Consider the following 20,943-nt stretch of genomic DNA (forward strand, 5'->3'; position numbering starts at 1 on the left):
CTTTGGTTCCCGCACCCTCCCCAGGCAGTCCTTGCCCCCCCCACAGCACCAAAGGCTCCTCCTGCAGCTGCACCTCCCTTCTCCCCTTCCCCCTCACTGAAACAGACAGCTGTCACTCAAGCGTCCTGCCCCGCTCCGTCGTGCCCAGGTCAGGCAGGGCCACCCTCCACAGGCAGTCTGTCTGAAGCCCTTCCCTCCCGCCGCCTCGTCCCCGCAGAAGCCTCCTCCGTGCTGGCCAGGAGCCTCACCAGACTCACGAGTGACTCAATGGGTTCCTCCCAGCTCGGCTGTGGGGTTGGAGGGGATGGGCTTCCTGTGCCTCTTCCTCCTGGGCCACATCGGGGCTCCGTCTCCAGAGGCTGCGGAGAGAGAGAAGCGGAGAAAGTGGGAGGGGGGAGACTCTGCCCGGAGACTTGCACAATTGTTACTTCAGGGGCCAATCGGGGTTCTAGGGAGAGGAAGTTCCAAAGGGCCACAGAGGGTGTTGGGGTCTGTTGGAGGGAATGGGGAACTCTGCAGGGGCCACAGAGCCCCCCCCAAAGAATGAGGCCCCAACCCCTGGCCTTCTTTCCACCTTCCTTTCTTCCTTCTCACCATCATTTGGGCACTTTGGGGGAAAGAGATTTTCCGCCTTTGGAATCCAATCTTTTCACACATCATGTACCGGACAGCCTCTCTCCTTCCCAGCTGCCCCGTCTGCCTCCCATGTCCCACTTCCCAAGAGAAATCTCCCAGGAAATGAAGGGAAGCCAGTCAGTGTTATGAAAGGAGTGGGCCAGAGGATCCAGGACAGAAAGCAGCAGGAGGGGAGATGATGGACTGAGGGGAATCTGAGTGATCCACTTAATCCCATTAACCTTGGACAGAGAGATATTCAAAGGTGCCTGCAAGAAACTCCTGCAGTCTTCACAGTTCAAGGATAGGAAGCCACTAAAGCTGTTGCGAAATTTTGAGGATCTGACTCAATAAATGATTCAAGAGTGAAGTATTCAAATATAACACTTTTTATTTACAGTAGGCATTCTATATTCTCTGAAGTATTGTAGATAGAAGCAAGGAGGAGGTGCATACAGCCCCTTATATATTTACAAGGCGGAGCAAAGGAGGGGAGTGGTTACATATGAATATATTAAGGGAGAAAGAATAAATTAACCCCTAATACCCCATGTATATACAATTCACCTATAAGAGAATAAGGCATTTACTTGTGACAAATCCCCCTCTAAATGCCGATTCGATATATAACAATAATTACATTCAGATTCAGAACAGTACAGAACTTGTAATTTAGAAGTTAAATATTTGTGTTGTTTAGATGGCAAAGGCTTAGTCAAAATATCAGCTATTTGCTCTGAAGTTTCGCAATGAACTGCTTTAATAAATCCATCCTGGGATAATTGTCTCACGTGCTTGAATTTTATATCTATATGTCTAGATCTTTGACCGATAGCATCAGATCTAGATATTTCAATAGCAGCTTTATTATCTTCAGGTATGATAAATGGTAATGAAGGATTTTTCCAGATATTTGATAATAAATCTGTCAGGTTTCGGTTCTGTCTTAAATAAGTTCCATTATCAAGCGCAGAGTCTCTAATAAATCACTTTTTATTAAGAACAGAAATAGCCGACATTCCTAATTCTAATTGCAGCCAAACTGGCTCCTCCTTCCAACCCCCTCCTCTTCCGCTCTCCAACCCGATGTCCCATTGGCCATCATGCAGATCCATCTCTACGTCCCGGCACGTACTTCTCACAGGAATGTGGCCCCCACCCTCGTCCCCCAGGAAACCCTATCTGTTGCATGCAGAAAACTAGGTAAAAGTTCATCTCAGCAATAAATCAGCGCTTCTGGTCTTGGCTTCATGTCTTCATGTCAGAACTGGAAGAGAGCCTAATTTGGAATGCTGACATCCGGCCCCTCTCCCTTCACTTCTGCGACATCACCTATCCCATAGGGAAAACACAAGAAGATTAGTCCCATCAGCCCCTCCCTGGCTGTGCACCCCCCCTCCCGGCTTTCCCGGGTGGTCTGCATGGAATTTTGCTATAAGGCGATCAGCTTGGATGTTTGCACTCTTCACCCAGGAAGCCTCTGACAATGGGTAACCCCTCCATTTAATTAAGTACTGAAGGCGCCCCCTCTGCCATCTTGAATCAAGAATCCGCTGCACTTCGTAGTGCGTTTGGCCCCCAACAACCAGGGGCCCAGGGGGCTCACGTGGCGTTGGCCTTAAAGTAGTTTTAGAAGGCTACTGTGAAAAACAGGGTGAATTTTCCCCAAAAGCCGTGGCAACTGCAATTGCACTGTAACGGGGTTAATTATTTTTATTATAGGAAATGGTCCTATAAATTTTGGGCCCAATTTCCTGCTCGGGAGTCTAAGTCTCAAGTACTTGGTGGAGAGGTAAACTTTCTCTCCCAGCTGAAATGGTCTTTGGGGAGTTCGGTGCTTGTCTGCTTGGTCCTTATAGGATTGAGCCGCTTTTGCCAGCGCCCTCTTAACATTTTCCCAAGTTTGTCTCAACATTGCCATCCAGTCGGTCAAACTGACTGAGGAAGGGGGCTCCCTCGGGTATTCTGGCATGGGAACAAAATCCATGCCACTCACTATTTTGAACAGGGTTAGCCCCGTGCTGCTGTGGACAGCATTATTATATGCAACCTCCGCAAAAGATAGGAGGTCTGCCCAATTGGACTGCTGGTAGTCGACGTAGCTTCTTAAATACTGTTCTATCATAGCGTTCAGTCTTTCTGCCCCCCCATTGGTGCTCGGGTGAAAAGCTGAGCTGAGCCCTTGGGATGAACCTATGGATCGTAGAAACTCCCTCCAGAACTTTGCTGTGAACTGGACCCCTCTGTTGGAAATGATTCTCCTGGGGACTCCATGTAGGCGGTAAATGTGCTTCAGGAACAGTTTGGATAACTGACGGGCTGAAGGCAGTCCACTACAAGGAATGAAGTGTGCCTGTTTGGAGAATAAGTCTATTACAGTCCAGATCACTGTATTTCCACTGCTCCTCGGTAGATCTACTATAAAGTCCATTGCAATCTCCTCCCATGGTCTTGTTGGCTCAGCTACTGGTTGCAACAATCCAGGCGGGCACCCTGGCCTTGTCTTCATCGTGGCACAAATGGTGCAGCTTTTTACATAACTGTCTACGTCCTTTCTCATATGTGGCCACCAGAACTGCCTTCGTACTAAGTGCAACGTCTTTAGGAACCCGAAGTGTCCTGCTGGTTTGACATCATGGCTCCTCTTGAGAATCAGGATGCGTAAACTTTGTGGGACATAGAGCTTTGTCCCCCTCCATGCTAGTTCATCTCTTTTTGTTAAGAGATGTTGATTGTCCCGATACCAGGGGTCTGTCAGCATTTCATTTTTTAATTTTGCAGTTAAGTCGCTAGCAAGTTGGCCTTGCTGGTCACGTCATTGCCGTCTGGTGATCACTTGGGCTGCAGCTTGGGTGGAGGGGATGATGGCATTCACTACCTGCTCTCGCTCACTGTTGTATTGGGGCATCCGGGAGAGGGCGTCAGCCAGGAAATTTCTCCCTCCTGGGATGTGCTTAAGCTCGAAATTGAAACGATTGAAGTATTGTGCCCACCGCACTTGCCTGGGTGACAGTTTTCGTGGGGTTTTTAGGGCCTCTAGGTTTTTATGATCAGTCCAGACTTCAAATGGTTTCTGGCCTCCCTCTAGTAAGTGCCGCCAGGTCAACAAGGCCCATCTTACTGCAAACGCTTCCTTCTCCCACGCAGCCCATCGCCTCTCCGTATCGGTGAGTTTGCGGGAGGTGTAGGCGCAGGGTTGTAGCTCACCTTGGTTGTTCTTTTGGAGCAACACGGCTCCTACTGCCACATCACTTGCGTCTGCTTGGATGACAAAAGGCTGTTCCGGATCCGGGTGTTTTAAGACAGGTTCTTTCGCGAACAGTCCTTTTAGTGTCTCGAACGCCTGTTGGCAGGTCAGGTCCCACTGTAAGGGTTGTCCCGGGTGAGGTTTCATCTCTGGACTTCCTGTCTTTAGGAGGTCCGTCAAAGGTTTGGCAATCTTCGCGAATGAGGGGATGAATTGTCTGTAGAAATTTGCAAAGCCTAGAAAACTTTGCAGTTGTCTGCGGGTGCGAGGGGGTTGCCATTGTAGAACTGATTGGACCTTGGCTGGGTCCATCTCTATCCCCTTGTTTGATACTCGGTAGCCCAGGTAGTCTAGCCGTGATTGGTGGAAATCGCATTTTGACAGTTTGACATATAGGTTTGCCTGTAGCAGTTTTTTCAGTACTTGGCGGACGAGGGGTATATGTTCGTCTATGGTCTCCGTGTAGATAAGAATATCGTCCAGGTAGACGAGGACCCCTTTGTAAAGGTGTTCACGTAAAACTTCATTTATTAACTGCATGAATACTGCTGAGGCTCCTTGCAAACCAAAGGGCATTACTTTAAACTGGAAACTACCCAGGGGGCAGTTGAACGCTGTTTTCCATTCATCCCCTGCCTTTATGCGTACCCGGTAATAAGCTTCTCGAAGGTCTAGTTTGGTGAAAATCTTCCCTTTAGCTAGGTGGGCTAGCATGTCTTTCATGAGGGGGAGGGGGTACAAGTTTTGTACGCATACAGCGTTGATACTTCGAAAGTCAACCACCAATCTCATGGAGCCGTCCTTTTTCTCTTTAAACATGACCGGCGCCGCTACTCTTGGTTTTACTGGCTCAATAAATCCCCTTTGTAAGTTTTTGTCTATGTAGTGCCGCATTTCCTGCATTTCTCGGGGCGTCATGGCATACATTTTTGGTTTGGGTAGTTTCGCTCCCGGAATAATCTCGATGGCACAATCGGTCTCACGGTGGGGGGGCAGAATGTCACAGTCGGCCTCGCTGAATACTTCGGCAAGGTCTTGGTATTCCCCTGGGATCTGATCTGCATTACAAGCGGTGGTGGGTGCGGCTGCTAATTGCTTTACTGTACCTTCTCGGAGGGACCCTTGTGTTGGTGGTGTTTTGTTTTGTGGTGGAGGGCTGCTTTGGGGTCTCAGCGTGGGAGGGAATTCTTCTGGTCGGGGCGGCAGGGGTTGGGGCCCCTTTGCTATTCTCAATCTGTGGGTCCCCTCTTGCCACCAAATGATTGGACCCCATTTGTCCAACCACGAGAGTCCCAATATGACTGGTTCTGTCATCTTGGGGGCTATTATGAAGCGGATCGTCTCCCAGTGATCTGCTAGTTCTAGTCTCACGGGTTCGGTCAAGTGTGTGGCGTACGCTCCCCCCACTAGGGACCCATCAACTTGCTCAAAACGAATTGGTTGTTTGAGCTGTTTAGCTCGGATTCCCAATTTCAGAACTGTGGGTAGGCTGATTAGGCACCGTGTGCTACCAGAGTCTATTAGGGCTTGGAAAGTCTCTTGGGCCCCTGTTTTGGGGGCTGTTAGGCGTATGGGGAAAAGAAAAGGATGAACAGGTCCACTCACCATCGGGTCGTCTTCGCCTTCGTCCTCTGTGTCGTAGAGTTCGGGGAACTGATCTCCCTCATCTGGGGTTCCTCTGGTTTCGGTCAGGTGAGCGAAAAACTCCGGGCTTTGGGGGTTTTCCCGCGATATGTGGGTGGCGCGCTTGGGCCCTCGTTCCGGTCGTGCTTTGGGCGGTGGAGCTGGTCCCGGTCTAGGCGTTCCACATCTTGCTGCTATGTGGCCGCTCCCCCCACATCGGTAGCATTTCAGTGAGCTCCGTGGGGCAGTTGGTCTGTGGGAGGGCTGTGATGTTGGGGTTTCCCGTCTGTTGAGTGGCCCTTGGTCTGATCGACCTCTCTCCTTTCCCTCTGGTGGTTTCGGCGTGTTGCTCGCCCGCAACCCTCTGTCGACTTTTATCGCTACCCGGAACCATTCAGAGAGTCGGTTTGGGATGTCACGATAAGCAGTCACTTGGGAAATTCTCTTATCTAGGCTTGTTCTAAAAAAGTACACCAGCAGTCGCTTGGGTAGGGGAGGCAGTGTCCCAACGACTCTCCTGAATTCATGGATATGCTCTTTGATGGGCTTCCCCTTCTGCATTAGGTTTCTGAGCTCGTCTTCCACATAGGGGTCGTCCTCCTCCTCCTCATAACGGTTTCTCAATAGTTGCAAGAATCCATCCGCATCTTGCAGCTGGGGGGCCCTGTTTTTATAGAGGGATGCTGCCCACCTCTTTGCTTCTCCTTCCATGTCAGGGCATTTATTAATCCCATGTTTGGCTCTGGGACTAATTACCCTGGTTTAAAGGAGGAGATGAATCGAGGCTTATTCCAAGTTGCACTATTCTGATAAAGAAACGCGAAGAAAAGGTTTCTAATAAAACTCATTTATTTGTTATAAAGAAAATAAAACACCTCACTAACTAAGAAAAGTTAATTGTTACATTTTTGAAAATAATTCTTGCCGGCTATCTGAGCCGGACCTCTGGCAAGAGAACAAAGGAAAAGTGTGAAGGAATGTGGGTGGATGCGGAAACACGTAGCTTACTGATAAGAAGTTGGCAAAGCTACGGAGAGTCTGACAGTCCAGAAATAATGAGCTCAGCTGGTAAATAAAATAACGCAGTGACATTCCCCTTCTTTTGCCAGTTGAGCGAATATCAGTACATCATCAAATAAGGCACATCTTCTCACGCAGATACTCGTGTTGAGCTGCTGGAAGTGGTTTGTTGAGCATATCAGCAATTTGATCATGTGTAGATACATATTGCATTTTGACAAAACCTTTTTTCACTAAATGTTTTATGTTTTGGTAACGAATGTCAATGTGTCTGGACCTAGAACCTGTAAAATGAGATTCAGAAATATAAACCACCGATTCATTGTCTTCCATCACTGTGATCGGTCGGATCGGGTGTGTCCAGATATCTGTGACTAAAGCATCAAACCAAGTTAGGGAATTACATGCATCTGAAACACAAGCATATTCAGCTTCAGTAGATGAACAAGAAACAAAATTCTGTTTACGTACTTGCCAATAAACAGGACATCCATTTAAGAACATCATATAACCTGAAGTACTTTTGCGTGATTTCTTATCACTTGCCCAATCAGAATCTGCATAACAACATAATTCTGCATAATCAGGATGTGTTGGTTCTGACAATAACTTCATGTGTTTAGTGTATTTTAGGTATCTTAATAATTTCTTAATACATGTCCAATGAAACTGTTTTGCCTTACCTACGTGTCAAGATAAGAGATTAACACTAAGTGCAATGTTGGGTCTGGTCCAACTACTAATGTACAATAGTGACCCAATGACTGAACGATAAAGTGTTTGATCCTCGAACTCAGGACTTTCTTCTTGTGTCAAGTTGTGAAAATCTGTTTGCATGGGTGTCTTTGTTGTGTTAGCATCTTTCATGTTGCAATGATGCAAAATTTGTTCAATTTTATCTTCTTGTGAAAGACAAAACCCCTTCTGTGTTTTTTCAATCTGAACACCTAAATAAGTGCTAATATGACCTAATGATTTCAATGTGAAGTATCTCTGCAAAGCTTTGGCAAAAATTTCACTCATTTGCTTATTTGGACCAATATAAACAATATCATCAACATAAACAAGAACTATCTCATATGCATTGTTAGATCTTTTTGTGAACACGCACTCATCAGTTTCGGACTTAATAAAGCCCATTGAATTTAGTTTGTCAGTAAGACATAAATACCACATTAAACCAGATTGTTTCAGACCATAGAGACTTTTGTTTAGGAACCAGGTATCCCCTTCTTGCTGTCGGAACCCTGGAGGACTTCTCACGTAGATCTCTTCATCTAGGTCTGCATGTAGATAAGCCGTGTCAACATCAAACTGGAAAACTTCTAAACCAAGGATAGTTGCAGTTGCTAAAGCAATTTTTACACTCTCAGTTCTGACTGTGGGTGAGTAGGTATTTGTGTAGTCCTCAGGATAACGTTGAGCGAAACCCTGAGCTACGAGTCTGGCCTTGTACAGTGACTCACCATTTGGTTTCTTTTTGATTCTGTAGACCCATCGAGTGCCAATGACCTTTTTGTTTGCTGGAGGTTTTGCAGGTGTAAATACTTTAAGTTTCTTTAGACTGTCCATTTCAACCTGCATTGCATCATACCATTTGTCTTGCTCTGAATCAGGGAGCTGCTTGATTTGTGTGAAATTATCAGGTGGAAGTGTAACATTGCAAATCAAAGGCAAGGGTGCTTTTGTCAGTTGCCAAGAATATCGTTGTGGAGGGATCCCTTTTGTGGCCCTCTTAGAACGTCTTGGAACAACTGTCCAATCTTCTTCTGCTTCGTCCTCGTCCTCACTTTCGTCGCCAGCGTCAGCATCCGCGGCTTGCGAAGACGGAGCATCGGGTTGAGAAGAATCAGTGGAATCTTGATCATCAATCTGCGTAGCATCAGCAGTATCATCTCTAGGAAAATAAACTCCAGGATCATTGGAATGAATCCTGGACCAGTCAATATCTTCCTCAAAATTAGCAGATTGGGAAATCACAATTGCATGTTTAGAGTCAATAAATTTGCTCCATTTTGAATTATCATCAATACCCATAAATCTCAGTCTCTTTGCTGCTGGACTTCCTTTTCTTCTTTGAGCTAAGGGAATGTTCACCATAGCATATGAACCAAAAATATGGATGTTTTTAAGATCGGGCTTGTAGCCATACAACATGAAGAAAGGAGTCTGATTTGTTACACTGCTCCAAGTACGGTTGACAATGTAATTTGCATACTTGATAGCTTCACCCCAGTATATCTTACCAAGGTTGGCGTCTTCTAGGAGACAACGCATCATGGTTTGCAGTACCCCTTGTCTTCGTTCTGTGACTCCATTATGAGCCGGTGTGTAAGGCGCCGAAGTCTGATGAAGAATTCCATTCTTACGCATCCAGTCCTGGAAACGCTGAGACATGAACTCGGCACCACGATCACTCTGGATTCTGGCGATGCGAACTTGGTGTTGGGTAGAAACAAGGGTTGCAAAGTCTTTAAAGATCTGAAAGGTCTCTGATTTTTCTTTCATAGGATATACATATCCATATCTAGAGTAATTATCAACAATTGTTAGAAAATATTTTCTACCACCAAATGATGGTGGGAAAGGACCAACTATGTCAATGTGAACCAAATCAAAAATGCGTGTTGACAGGCGTGTAGCACGTTTGGGAATGGCTGCTGCTTTGGATTTGGCCTTCTTGCATACAGCACAATCCAAAAACACCTTACACCCCTTTAGATCCAAACCTTTTGCGAACTCCGGCATCTTCCTAAGAACACGGAAACTGGCATGCCCCAATCTTCTATGCCATTTGTGGATACACCTGGAATGCAAAGGTTTACCAGTTAGTGAATTCTCAACATTAACATTTTTATGCGGAACCTCAGGCTTGCTCTGAGCAACCTGTTTACCAATTCTATTTTTGTTGGCTTTAGGAGCCTTAGGGGTAGCAACAGGATCTCTCTCTGGAGCATCTCTATCTGGGCCTGTGCCTTCCCTTTTTGGAGTTTGCATATTTGCCTGTGTTTGTGTTTTAGGCTTTGGCTTTAAGTAATAAACACCACCAATTAATATGGTTTCAGCAACAATATCTCCATCTTTAACTATGTAACTTGCTTTTTCAAGGTGGTGAACTTGGAACTTTAACATTCTAGACAAGTGACACTGACTAAGCAAATTACTGGTTGCTGTTGGTATGTAATAAACATCAGGAATGAATGCATCGAGCTCTTCAACATAAACAGTTCCTTTTCCTTTGACCTGACAAGGATGATTTGAAAAAGAATAAAGTTCACGTAGTTCTGGTTCAGGCTCGTGCATCTCTGTGAAAAGTTCCTTTCTGTAGGTAACATGCAATGCTGCACCACTGTCCAAAGTCCACAGGAGTCGTCTGTCGTACTCTGGTTGAGGTTGTGGATCATTGGTTAAAGCCAGTGTAGCGAGTGGAGTTTGTGGATCACGCCGGGGACCACGACGACCTTGTCTACCGCCTCTGCCTCTGCCTCTGGAATCTGTTCCTCTGGGCTGGTGCGTGACGGGAGCTGGAACTCGTTGGGGACAATCCCGGGTGGCATGTCCCACACGATTGCAGGTGTTGCATCTTGGCATCCTTGGAGCGTAGGTCCTTCCTCGGAAGGGGCGTCTAGCTGGAGCTCTTGATGCGGGTGGTCCTCTCAAGTGTGGCGTGGCCAACATGAATGCCTCTTCTTCAATTAAAAGTCTACAGACATTGTCCACTGTGCGTTGAGCAATTGGGACTTGGTTAATTTTTGTAACAGCATCTTTCCATTCATAATTCAAAGAGTTAATAATGATGCTGATCATTTGAATATCTTCAATGTTATGGCCTCTTTCTCTCAATTCTGTTCTCAGACCTTTCAGTTTGGTCAAATGTCCTCCAATTTGTTCACCGGGTTTCAATCTCGAACCGTGGAGTTCAGACATGAGTAAACATGAAGATTCAATTGAGATAGGCCTGTAGCAATTTTCCAATTCAGCCCAAATTTGTCGGGCTGTTGTATTTGGTGGAAAAGTGACCTGCAGTTCAGTATCCATGGACATCAATAATGTTGTACGAGCCCTTATCTCTAGATCTCGTATTGCAAAGTCCCATGGTTGTGCAGGAGGGTTAAAAACCATAAAATGAGTGCCTTCTCTAAGAAGCAATAGTGTAATCTCACTGACCCAGGCTTTGTAATTGTGTCCTGACATTTTTAGTTTTGACTCACCAGTTAGTGGAGAGACAGAAAATGCCTGGTGAGGAGCCTGCACTTGGTATGCTGGCTGTGCTGGCAGAAATGCCTGTGGTATTTGCTGTGCCTGTTGTGGACCTAAAAATGGTCTTGGTTGTGCCATTGGAGGTGGGCCAGGAGGTGGCCCTATTTGCACTTGTGGCTGGGGCACATATGCAGGCATTTGTAGCTGCTGTGGCTGATGCACTGGAATCTGCTGTATTCCAGTTGCCATTTGTGCTTGAGCTGCAATATTGGCATGACCTGCTGGAGATGCAATCATTTGCCTTTGCTGTGTTCCATCTAAAAAGGCACCATCACCACCAGGGGGTGTTGGAGTTTGAGCCCGTGGAGACACTTGTGGCGTTTCAGCTTGAATCTCTGAGTGAGTTAGAGACAGGTTTGCCAGGGTCTGCTGTAGTAATTTAAAATGTTCATCTAAGCTCCTTTCTCTTTCAGCTTCCTGTAGTAAATTACTTTCGCCAGCAGATGGTGCTGCACCTTTAGCTTCAGGCAGCTCAGTTTCAAGAAATGATTGCGTGGCAGGTTTATATGTAACTTGATCAGGGAGACTTTCATGTGACGTATGCAGTGCCCTCTGTCTTAATTGGCCTGACACAGAATCCACCAGGGGGAGTGTCTTTGGCTCTGAGCAAGAAGACAAGATGGCCTCTTTTGAAAATCTTAAGTCACGGGATTCTTCCTTATCATGCTCAAGCATAAACAAATCTCTCTTAAATCGAGACAGTTCATTTTCATAATATTTTACATGCTCACGATAGGATTTGATGGCCATCTCACGCTGGGTGAGCTCAGGGCTTTGAGAAGAATAATGAATTACTTCTCTCTCTGCGTGGGGGTGAAAAAGCTTCGCCGTTTGTGGAAACTTTCTTGGCCTGGCACCAAGCACATCGTAATCTGTGGGCTCTGGTAGAATAGATTCATAGCATGCAAATTGAGAAGAAAAAGCTACCGACCTCAGTCGCAGTTCATTATCTTCAAAAGCAGCTGTTCTGATATCTGTCCTTTGATGTGTTTCCGAAAGCATTTTCAGATCTTCTTCACCCATGGCACCTTCTTGTTCCAATTGCGTAGCCGTAGCAAGAGGCTGGAATCTTGAGGGCGTTACTATCTCCTGTTCTTCTTCCAAAGAGGATAAAGCTCTATGCTTCATTTTTCCTTTTTTCTTCTTCTGTTTCGGCATCTTAGCAAAATAATTAGCGTACCTCAGTAGCTAAAAACTAATTGCCTATGCGCTCTTATCAGAAGTAACAAAAACAAGGAAAAAGCCATAAATCAGACCATCCTCGTGCTACCAGAATGTCAGGGCATTTATTAATCCCATGTTTGGCTCTGGGACTAATTACCCTGGTTTAAAGGAGGAGATGAATCGAGGCTTATTCCAAGTTGCACTATTCTGATAAAGAAACGCGAAGAAAAGGTTTCTAATAAAACTCATTTATTTGTTATAAAGAAAATAAAACACCTCACTAACTAAGAAAAGTTAATTGTTACATTTTTGAAAATAATTCTTGCCGGCTATCTGAGCCGGACCTCTGGCAAGAGAACAAAGGAAAAGTGTGAAGGAATGTGGGTGGATGCGGAAACACGTAGCTTACTGATAAGAAGTTGGCAAAGCTACGGAGAGTCTGACAGTCCAGAAATAATGAGCTCAGCTGGTAAATAAAATAACGCAGTGACATTCCAGCCCTTCCGAAATGGCATTCACTAGGGCTCTAGGGAAAGGGAAAAGGTGTCCAAAACGCTCTATGTATATCTCAGCTGAATCGAGAAATTGGGCGAGGTTGTCTGGGTCACCGTCGAACTTCCCTCTGAACTGGGGTGGCTCCTCCCTGTCTACCCTCTCCTCTCTGTGCTGAGCTGTGTAAGGCCGGCCTCGGTGTTGAAAGTCCTCTGCTTCGCCTCTCATCCTGGGGTAGGGAGGTGCTGCCTCAGCTAGGCTTTGCTGCTTTCTGGGAGGGGGGGGGACCCATGGATGCATCGTTGGGCTCCTTCTCCTCCTGCTGTGAAGGGGGGAAGGGCTGCGCCTTGGGGAGGGGCTGCGCCTTAGGGAGGGGCTGCGCCTTAGGGAGGGGCTGCGCCTTGGCCTGCGCCCTCTCGGGTCCACAGCCCAGACTGGTTCTTTCTTTTCTTTGGGTCTGCAGGATGGTTCCTTCCCCTGAAGGGTGGCACGGTCAAATTTTTCTTTCAACTCATCTATGGGGCTTTCGAGTGGCTTCCTTAGAATTTCTTGGCGCTTACTTTGTTTTCTGGCTTGTTCCCACTCCCATAGCCAGGAAGCTCTGCCCAATTCACTTAGGGGTTTTCCCTTATCTCTCACGTTGGGAAAGGGAAATTCCGCTTCTGAAGCTTTTGGCACAGCCCCTGGGTACTTATCTGATTCAGGCTTCTTTGTTTGAGGTTTTTCCGAGAAGGAAGGCGGGGAGAGTTGAGCCTTCGTAGTTTCCAAACTGGCTGGAGTCACAACCGCTTCTCCTCCACTCGTTGCTTGAAGCAGGCTTTCCTCCGAGAGCTTCGCTTCAGCCATAGTGTCGGGGGATAACCTCCAATCCGACCATACGTCTGGGAGGGAACGGGATGATTTAAACTCAGCCAGCCTGGCTTTGAGGGAGTTTGGCTGTCTGTCAGGTTTCGGTTCTGTCTTAAATAAGTTCCATTATCAAGCGCAGAGTCTCTAATAAATCACTTTTTATTAAGAACAGAAATAGCCGACATTCCTAATTCTAATTGCAGCCAAACTGGCTCCTCCTTCCAACCCCCTCCTCTTCCGCTCGCCAACCTGATGTCCCATTGGCCATCATGCAGATCCATCTCTACATCCCGGCACGTACTTCTCACAGGAATGTGGCCCCCACCCTCGTCCCCCAGGAAACCCTATCTGTTGCATGCAGAAAACTAGGTAAAAGTTCATCTCAGCAATAAATCAGCGCTTCTGGTCTTGGCTTCATGTCTTCATGTCAGAACTGGAAGAGAGCCTAATTTGGAATGCTGACATCATCATTAAACCATACAAGATTATTGGATGCTTTAGACAAACAAACATATTCAGCCTCGGTTGTTGATGTAGCTACTAAATCCTGTTTTCCAGTGTACCAGTAAACTGGACAATCATTGAGGAAGAATATATAACCTGATGTGCTTTTTCTACATATGGTATCACCTGCCCAATCCGCATCAGTGTAGCAAATGAGGATGGGCTCTTTGACATTGTTAGGTTCCAGTAGTAAACAGAAGTCTAAGCTATGCTTTAGGTACCTTAATATTCTTTTGACGGCTTCCCAATGGTACATTAAAGGTTTGCTAACGTACCTGGATAACAGATTGAGGGGCAAAGCAATATCAGGTCTAGTCCAATTGGAGATATATAAGAGGGAACCAATAACTGATCTGTAAAGTGTATTATCTTTAAACTCAGGGGATGACTCATCTATGTTTCTTAGGAAATCTGTTTGCATAGGAGTGTCACAAGTTTTAGCATCATTTAAATTACACTTGTTTAGGAATTCTATAATTTTATCCTTTTGGGAAAGTTTAAATCCTTTTTTGGTTTTACTAATTTGAACTCCAACATATTTATTTACCTTTCCCAACGATTTTAAAGAGAAATGTTCATTTAGTTTTGTTGCGAATGTATCTCTTTTTTCTTTGTGTTTACCTATGTACAAAATATCATCCACATAAATTAATACAAATTCTAAGGAATCATTTTCCTTTTTGACAAAAAAACAGTTGTCTGCAGTGGTGGCATTGAAATTCATAGTTTTGAGTACTTTGACTAGACATTCATACCATCGTTTGCCAGATTGTTTTAATCCGTACAAACTTTTATTCAATAACCAAGTTTCATTTTTGTTTGTGTATTGACTATGAGGTGCTCTTACATATATCTCTTTATCAAGTTTTGCGTGTAGATACGCAGTCTGTATGTCATATTGAAATACATCAAGGTTAAGTGCAGATGCTATAACTAAAGCTGTCTTGACACTCTCAGTTCTTACAGTGGGAGAGTATGTGTCTGTGTAATCCTCAGGATATTTTTGAGCATAACCTTGTGCAACTAATCTAGCTTTATATAATGTGTTACCTTCTTCCAGATTTTTAATTTTGTATATCCATCTGGTACCTATAATAGTTTTATCCTTAGGTGCAGGGGTAGGTGTAAATACATTTAATTCTCGTAAACTGTCTATCTCCTTAGTCATGGCTAGTTCCCATTTTTTTCTTTCCTCAGTGGGGAGTTTTAATACTTCCTCGTATGTGTTTGGTGTTGATACTTCACTATCCATGTACATTACGTAATCCTTATACTTGTTTGGCATTTGATTTCTGTTACTTCTGATTGTTTTTTCTGGCTTGCTATCGTTATTGTGTAGGTATCTTGCCTCCTTTTTTGTTAATGAATCTGTCTTTATTCTGTTTTGACTATTTGTCCAGGTTTTAATTTTGTTTCTATGTGTGTTGTGACTGTGTTCCTCTCTATCTATTTTGTCTTGATGCTTAGTATCTAAATTTGTAGTTGGGAATATTTCATTAAGATGTATTCTAGACCAATTGGCCTGCTCATGAAATACAGCTGTTTTAGAAATTATAAATTTGTTGTTATTATCAATAAATCTGTACCCTTTTGTGCCTGTTTTGTATCCCATGAACCTAAGTCTTCTGGATACGTTCTCTCCTTTACGCCTCAATTGTTTTGGTATGTGTACATCCGCTGTGACTCCAAATATGTGCATGTGTGTTATTTTGGGTTTTCTCTTGTACATTAATTCGTAAGGTGTCATGTTTATAATGCTGGACCAAGTTCTATTTTGTGTATAATTGGAATATTGTAATGCTTCTGACCAGAATTGTTTTCCTGAGCCAGCATCTTCTAATGTGCATCTAATCATGGTTTGTAATGTCGAGTTCTTTCTCTCTACTACTCCATTTTGAAATGCTGAGAAAGGGCTAGACGTGAAATGTAGCATCCCTTTGTCTTTTAGCCATTAGGAGAATTCTTTGGACATGAATTCAGATCCCCTATCTGTCATGATTTGCTTTATTTTAATATTATGTTGTGTTTCTACACGTTTGTAAAACTCTTTAAATTTTTGAAATGTTTCATCTTTGTGTTTCAAGGTGTAGACAAATCCATAACGACTATAGTCATCTACAATAGTCAGAAAGTAACGTTTTCTATATGTGATTGATGGTGTTAATGGGCCAACCAGATCCATATGTACCAAATCAAAAATTTGATTAGTTGATCTTGTTGCCTTTTTTGGTCTAGGACTAGTCCTGAGTTTTGTGGACTTACATACTGAGCATTCCAAATAGTTTTTACAATTTTTTATTTTAACACCTTCAGCATGTTCAATCATTTTTTGTACTACAGGAAAACTGGCATGCCCCAATTTCCTATGCAAAATATGTGCACACTCATCGTGAATTGGCTTTCCAATTGTAGGTTTTTTGTCATTGGATGTGTCATTCATAGATGTGTCTTTGTGACTATGAATTGTTTCATGTTCCTCATTATCACTGTTGCTATTATCCTCATTTTCTATGTTGGCATCAATATTGTGTAACCATTTCTCTTTTATAACCAAATATGGTAAACCTCCTTTGGTAATCACATTACCCAAGCTTGTTTTATTTTTCTCTAGTGTTGCTTTTCCTTTTGAAAAAACTATATTTATGTCAGAATCCCTACTTAGTTTTATTGCACTAAGTATGTTATGAGGTATTTCTGGTATTAACAATACCCCCTCTATTTTTCCTAGACCGGGTAAGTTTATATTTCCTCTACCAACAACTTGTACTTTTTCTTGATTGGCTACCTTAATTACAAAGTTATCTTCTATAAATGAAGATAGTATATTTTTGTTATGTGTTGTATGATTAGTTGCTCCAGAATCAATGAGCCAATCATTGTCATCTGAATGTTGTATGTCGGTTGTATTGTGTTTATTTAGTCCATTTAGTGATCCAGACTTTCTATCTCTTGAATTATCTCTGCCCCCTCTATGCTCTCTGTATTTAGGTGGGCTTCTATATCTATGTCTATCAATGGATGATTGTCTGTTATGGTATCTACTGCTATAGTCATGTTTTTGTCTTTCTCTAAGGAATTTGGGACAATCTCTTCTACAATGTTCCTTGGATCCACAGTTGTGACATTCTATTGATTCTCTAAATTTTTCTTGAAATATTACTCTCTTACTCTGTCTGTGTTCTGTGTAATTATTATAGCGACTTCTTCTTGAATTATCTTCATCTATTAGCTTATTTGATAAGTTCTCTATGGATAAGTATCCTAAATTAATTGTGTCTAAGTGTGATATATAGTTATCCCACGAAGGGTCTAATGAGTTAATGATAACACTTTTCATTGTTTGATCTGAAATTATCTCTCCCCTTAAATGCAGCTCTGCTCTGATTTTGTTTAGAGATATCAAATGTTCACTTATGGTAACCCCTGGCTTTATCCTAGCTGAGAAGAAATCTTTAGACATTCTTGTAGTAGTTGCTACACTTTCGCTATGAAATAATTTAAACATGCATTGAATAATTTCTGAGACAGTCAAATTATGCTTAATACTGTGATACATAGCAGGAGATATACTAGATATTAATAGGAAGAATGCTCTGTGATGCAGGCAGTCCAATTTTAGAGTCCAAGGTCTCTTGGGGGGGTTAGTTATAAAGAATAATAAGTTCTCTTTTAGAAAAACAACCTGAAGTTGTTGACACCATTCCTGCAAATTAATACCATCTATTCTCAGTTTTGGGAAATCATTGGGCAAGTTCCCAACACTATTAGTTCCATTACTTACAACTGGAGGCAGTCCGTGATCTTGCAGATGTTGGTAGTTGCAGAATGGTGTGGGTATGCTTGCAATGAGTCTGAATGGCTCTTTCTGTTCTTCATGTCGTCCGTAGTTGTCTGCGTGTGTTTGCGCATGCGCGTTGCTCATTTCGCTTCTGAAGCTGTCGGGAGAGGTTCTCGCCGCTGCAGCTCCCTCGTAGTTCTCCTCTTCCGATGATTCGGTCTCCGGTTCGATCTTGGGTGTCCAGGTGACGGCAGACGTTTGTTTCTTTTCGTTGAAATAGTTCTTGTTGAGATTTCTGGTTCCTGGAATTGTCTGTGGCGTGGGAGAGTATTTGCAGAATTCTCTGGGTTCAGGTGCCAGTGCTCTCGTCGTTCGGATAGAAGCGGGTTGATTCTGGGGTGTTTGCTTGCTTGCTTGTCTTTTCTTCATTTCTTGATTGCTAGCTTTTGTTGATTCTTTAGTAATTCTTAATTTTGGGCCAAATGTTGTAAAGAGAGTTTTCATTGCTGATTTTATTTGCATTTTGATTGAAGTTTCTTCGATGTCTGTGTCAGATTCTTCTGAAGAGTAGATTTTTTCTTTTTCGCCTTTTGCACTATGCAGGGTTTTTCGCGCCAGACATTTTAAATTCTGTCTTCTGATTGGCTCTGCTTCACTCATCTTAGTGGTCTGTTGAAACCAAGATGGCTGCCATTCAAAATTTTGTGTGGGACTGTTAGTCTTCTTTTTAGTTATATTCTTATCTACAGGCAATTCGCTCACCATTTTTGATTCTTTAGATTCATCTGTTACGATGTGTTTCTCTCTCGCTGCTCCGCTGTTTTTTATGATGTCTTGGAGGTTCGCGATGAGATTTTCGTCATCCTTTTGACTTTTCAAAAGTCTCAGTATCTCTGACCTGAGTTTGTTGTTTTCTATCTCATCTTCTTCTTGGTCATCAGCTTCATCAATTATTTCCTCGTTGTCTGTAGTGCAGTCTTCAGATTCTTTTGATATTATAGTTGTGGATTCATCGATCATTTCTTGATCCTTGAGCCTGGTGAGATTCGAACTTGCAGTAATTGCAGGCAGCTGGTGCTAATTAACAGCACTTTAGTCTGCTGCGCCACCAAGTTACATACACCTAACTTTTAAAATGAAGTTTAAGATCAGGAGAGATCCCAGTCCATCCTTCCTTGCCCGGAATGTCTTCTCCTCCACCTTTGGCCCTTTGCCTTTTCTATGGAGAGGGGGAAGAGGACGGAGGGCAGCAGGAAGCCTAGAGAAAGCCCTGAGATGCCCTCACCCACCCCGGATTTTCTAAAAAAGCTTCTGGAGGCCATAGAAGCCTTCATGGAAATCCCCTTTCATGAAGATTGGCGCTCTGCTTTGCAGCACCCGAACTCTTGACTGCATCTTTGCTTTCGGCATTTAGTTTTTACATCCAAATCGGCTGGCAGAGACCTTGATGGATGTCTGTCAAACTCTGGTCCCCCATCCCCTTCTTAAAGGCAGATCAATGGTAGGATGGAGGAAGAAGACTAAGGAGACCTCAGCTCTACATGGATGCCTCTTCTGATCAAAGTTTCAGGAAAAAGGCTGGGACTAGCAATAGGCTTTATTGCTTGAATTTTAATTGACCCATCACAGTTTTCACTATTGTGACTGTTCCTCTAGCTCCTTTAGGACAGGAATATGATTTATTTGCTCACCATAATTTGCCCCGGCTGTTCAACAATTATCCCAAAGGATCATTAATCTTCATCTCTCTTATATAATTCTTTGTTGATTTCCTCATAAAAACCTCTGTTGCAGAAAGAATTCAGCAGAACAGCTGTCTGGAATTTCAGTTTAGGATTGTTTCTTTTTTGGTGTGTATTTCACACCAAAATAAATAAATAAACAAATTAAAGTAAAAAATGAAAAGTGTAAAGAATTTTCCACTGTGTTTTTTTCTTTCCTCAACCAGAGAATTAAAATAGCAGTTTACAGGCCCTTTAATTTTCCTCTCTACGATTTCTGCCTAAAGCATTTTCTTTATCTGTGAAGGGCTGCAGAAGATGCCCAGAGAAAGGGGACCTTGAAACTCTCCCCAGGAGGAGGTTGAGGTGATCCTGTCTAAAGGCAGCCGCATCACTGACCAGGTCACAAACCTTCAATGGTGTATAATATTCATCCAGGTCCAAGAAGGGGGTGAATTGAGGTGGGGGGGGGCACTTTCAGGTTTCTAGGAAGAGGCACCCATGGAAGCTGTTCTGCTCTCCAACCACACAGTTTGTTGATCAATCGGGAATCAATGTTTATGTCTTATAATGGCTCCTAATTGCAAACAGGATCCCTTTGCAAATTCCATTCTAAGGAGATAAGAAAAGCTCTGATGGATCCGACCAAGATCAGTCTAAGATTCACAGTGACCACACAAATTCCTCTGGTTCTCTCACAAGCAGAAGGCAGAGGGATTTGTGGCTTTGCCCAACATGGAACTTGTCTTTTCCCACAATTTCACTTTCCTCCATCAAACCACACAATATTGGACCATCTCACACTCTAGGAATCCCCAATTCTGATATCCCACATCAATCTCAGAACTTTTTTCCAAGTTTCACTCCCCCAATCAAAAAGTACTAAGGCAGGACTGGAACAGAGGTGGGTTTCAGCAGGTTCTGACCAGTTCTGGAGAACCGATAGCGGAAATTTTGAGAAGTTTGGGGAACTGGTAAATTGCACCTCTGACTGGCACCACCCCCAACTATTCTCTCCCTCCAGAATCCCAGCTGATCGGGAGGAAATGGGGATTTTGCAGTAACCTTCCTCTGCCACGCCCACCAAGCCAAACAACCTCTAGTTCTTGCATCTTGTAGCATTTTTATGTTAATTTTTGCTCTCTTTCCTTGCCACACATATTTCCATGTTATTTTCTTCAGCTCTTCAAAGTATTTTGTCTCCAGTTTTATTGGTATAGTTTGAAATAAAAATAATATTTTTGGTAATACATTCATTTTTATTAATGCTATTCTATGTCAGCGTCTCACCGCTGGCATAGAGAGGAGAGAGATAAGCCCTGAACTTTTGCCTGCTAAATCCCTTTGAAGCTGGGTCGTCGTGGAAATGAAGGGAGGGGGGACATTCCTGTGAAATGACGAGACAAGAAGTCAGAGAGTAACTTGGAAGATAGCCAATGAGAAGCAGATAATTGGGGATCGGAAAGGGAGGATTGGGGGACAAAAGGTCAGTCTTGTCCGCATCGAGTCATGATCCGGTTGCTGTGCTCAATTAAAGAGAAGATTTCCTTAAAGATTGGCAGTTTGGAAATTCATTTATTTTGAGATAACATCGAAGTCTGACATTCTACCCATTAGTGATAATTGCAAGATTCTCCATTTCTCCAGTCTGTTTTGATTTGTTTTTTCAG

This window comes from Pantherophis guttatus, chromosome 15 (assembly GCF_059756535.1).
Source record: "Pantherophis guttatus breed Tessera chromosome 15, ASM5975653v1, whole genome shotgun sequence".
NCBI classification, from domain to species: domain Eukaryota; kingdom Metazoa; phylum Chordata; class Lepidosauria; order Squamata; family Colubridae; genus Pantherophis; species Pantherophis guttatus.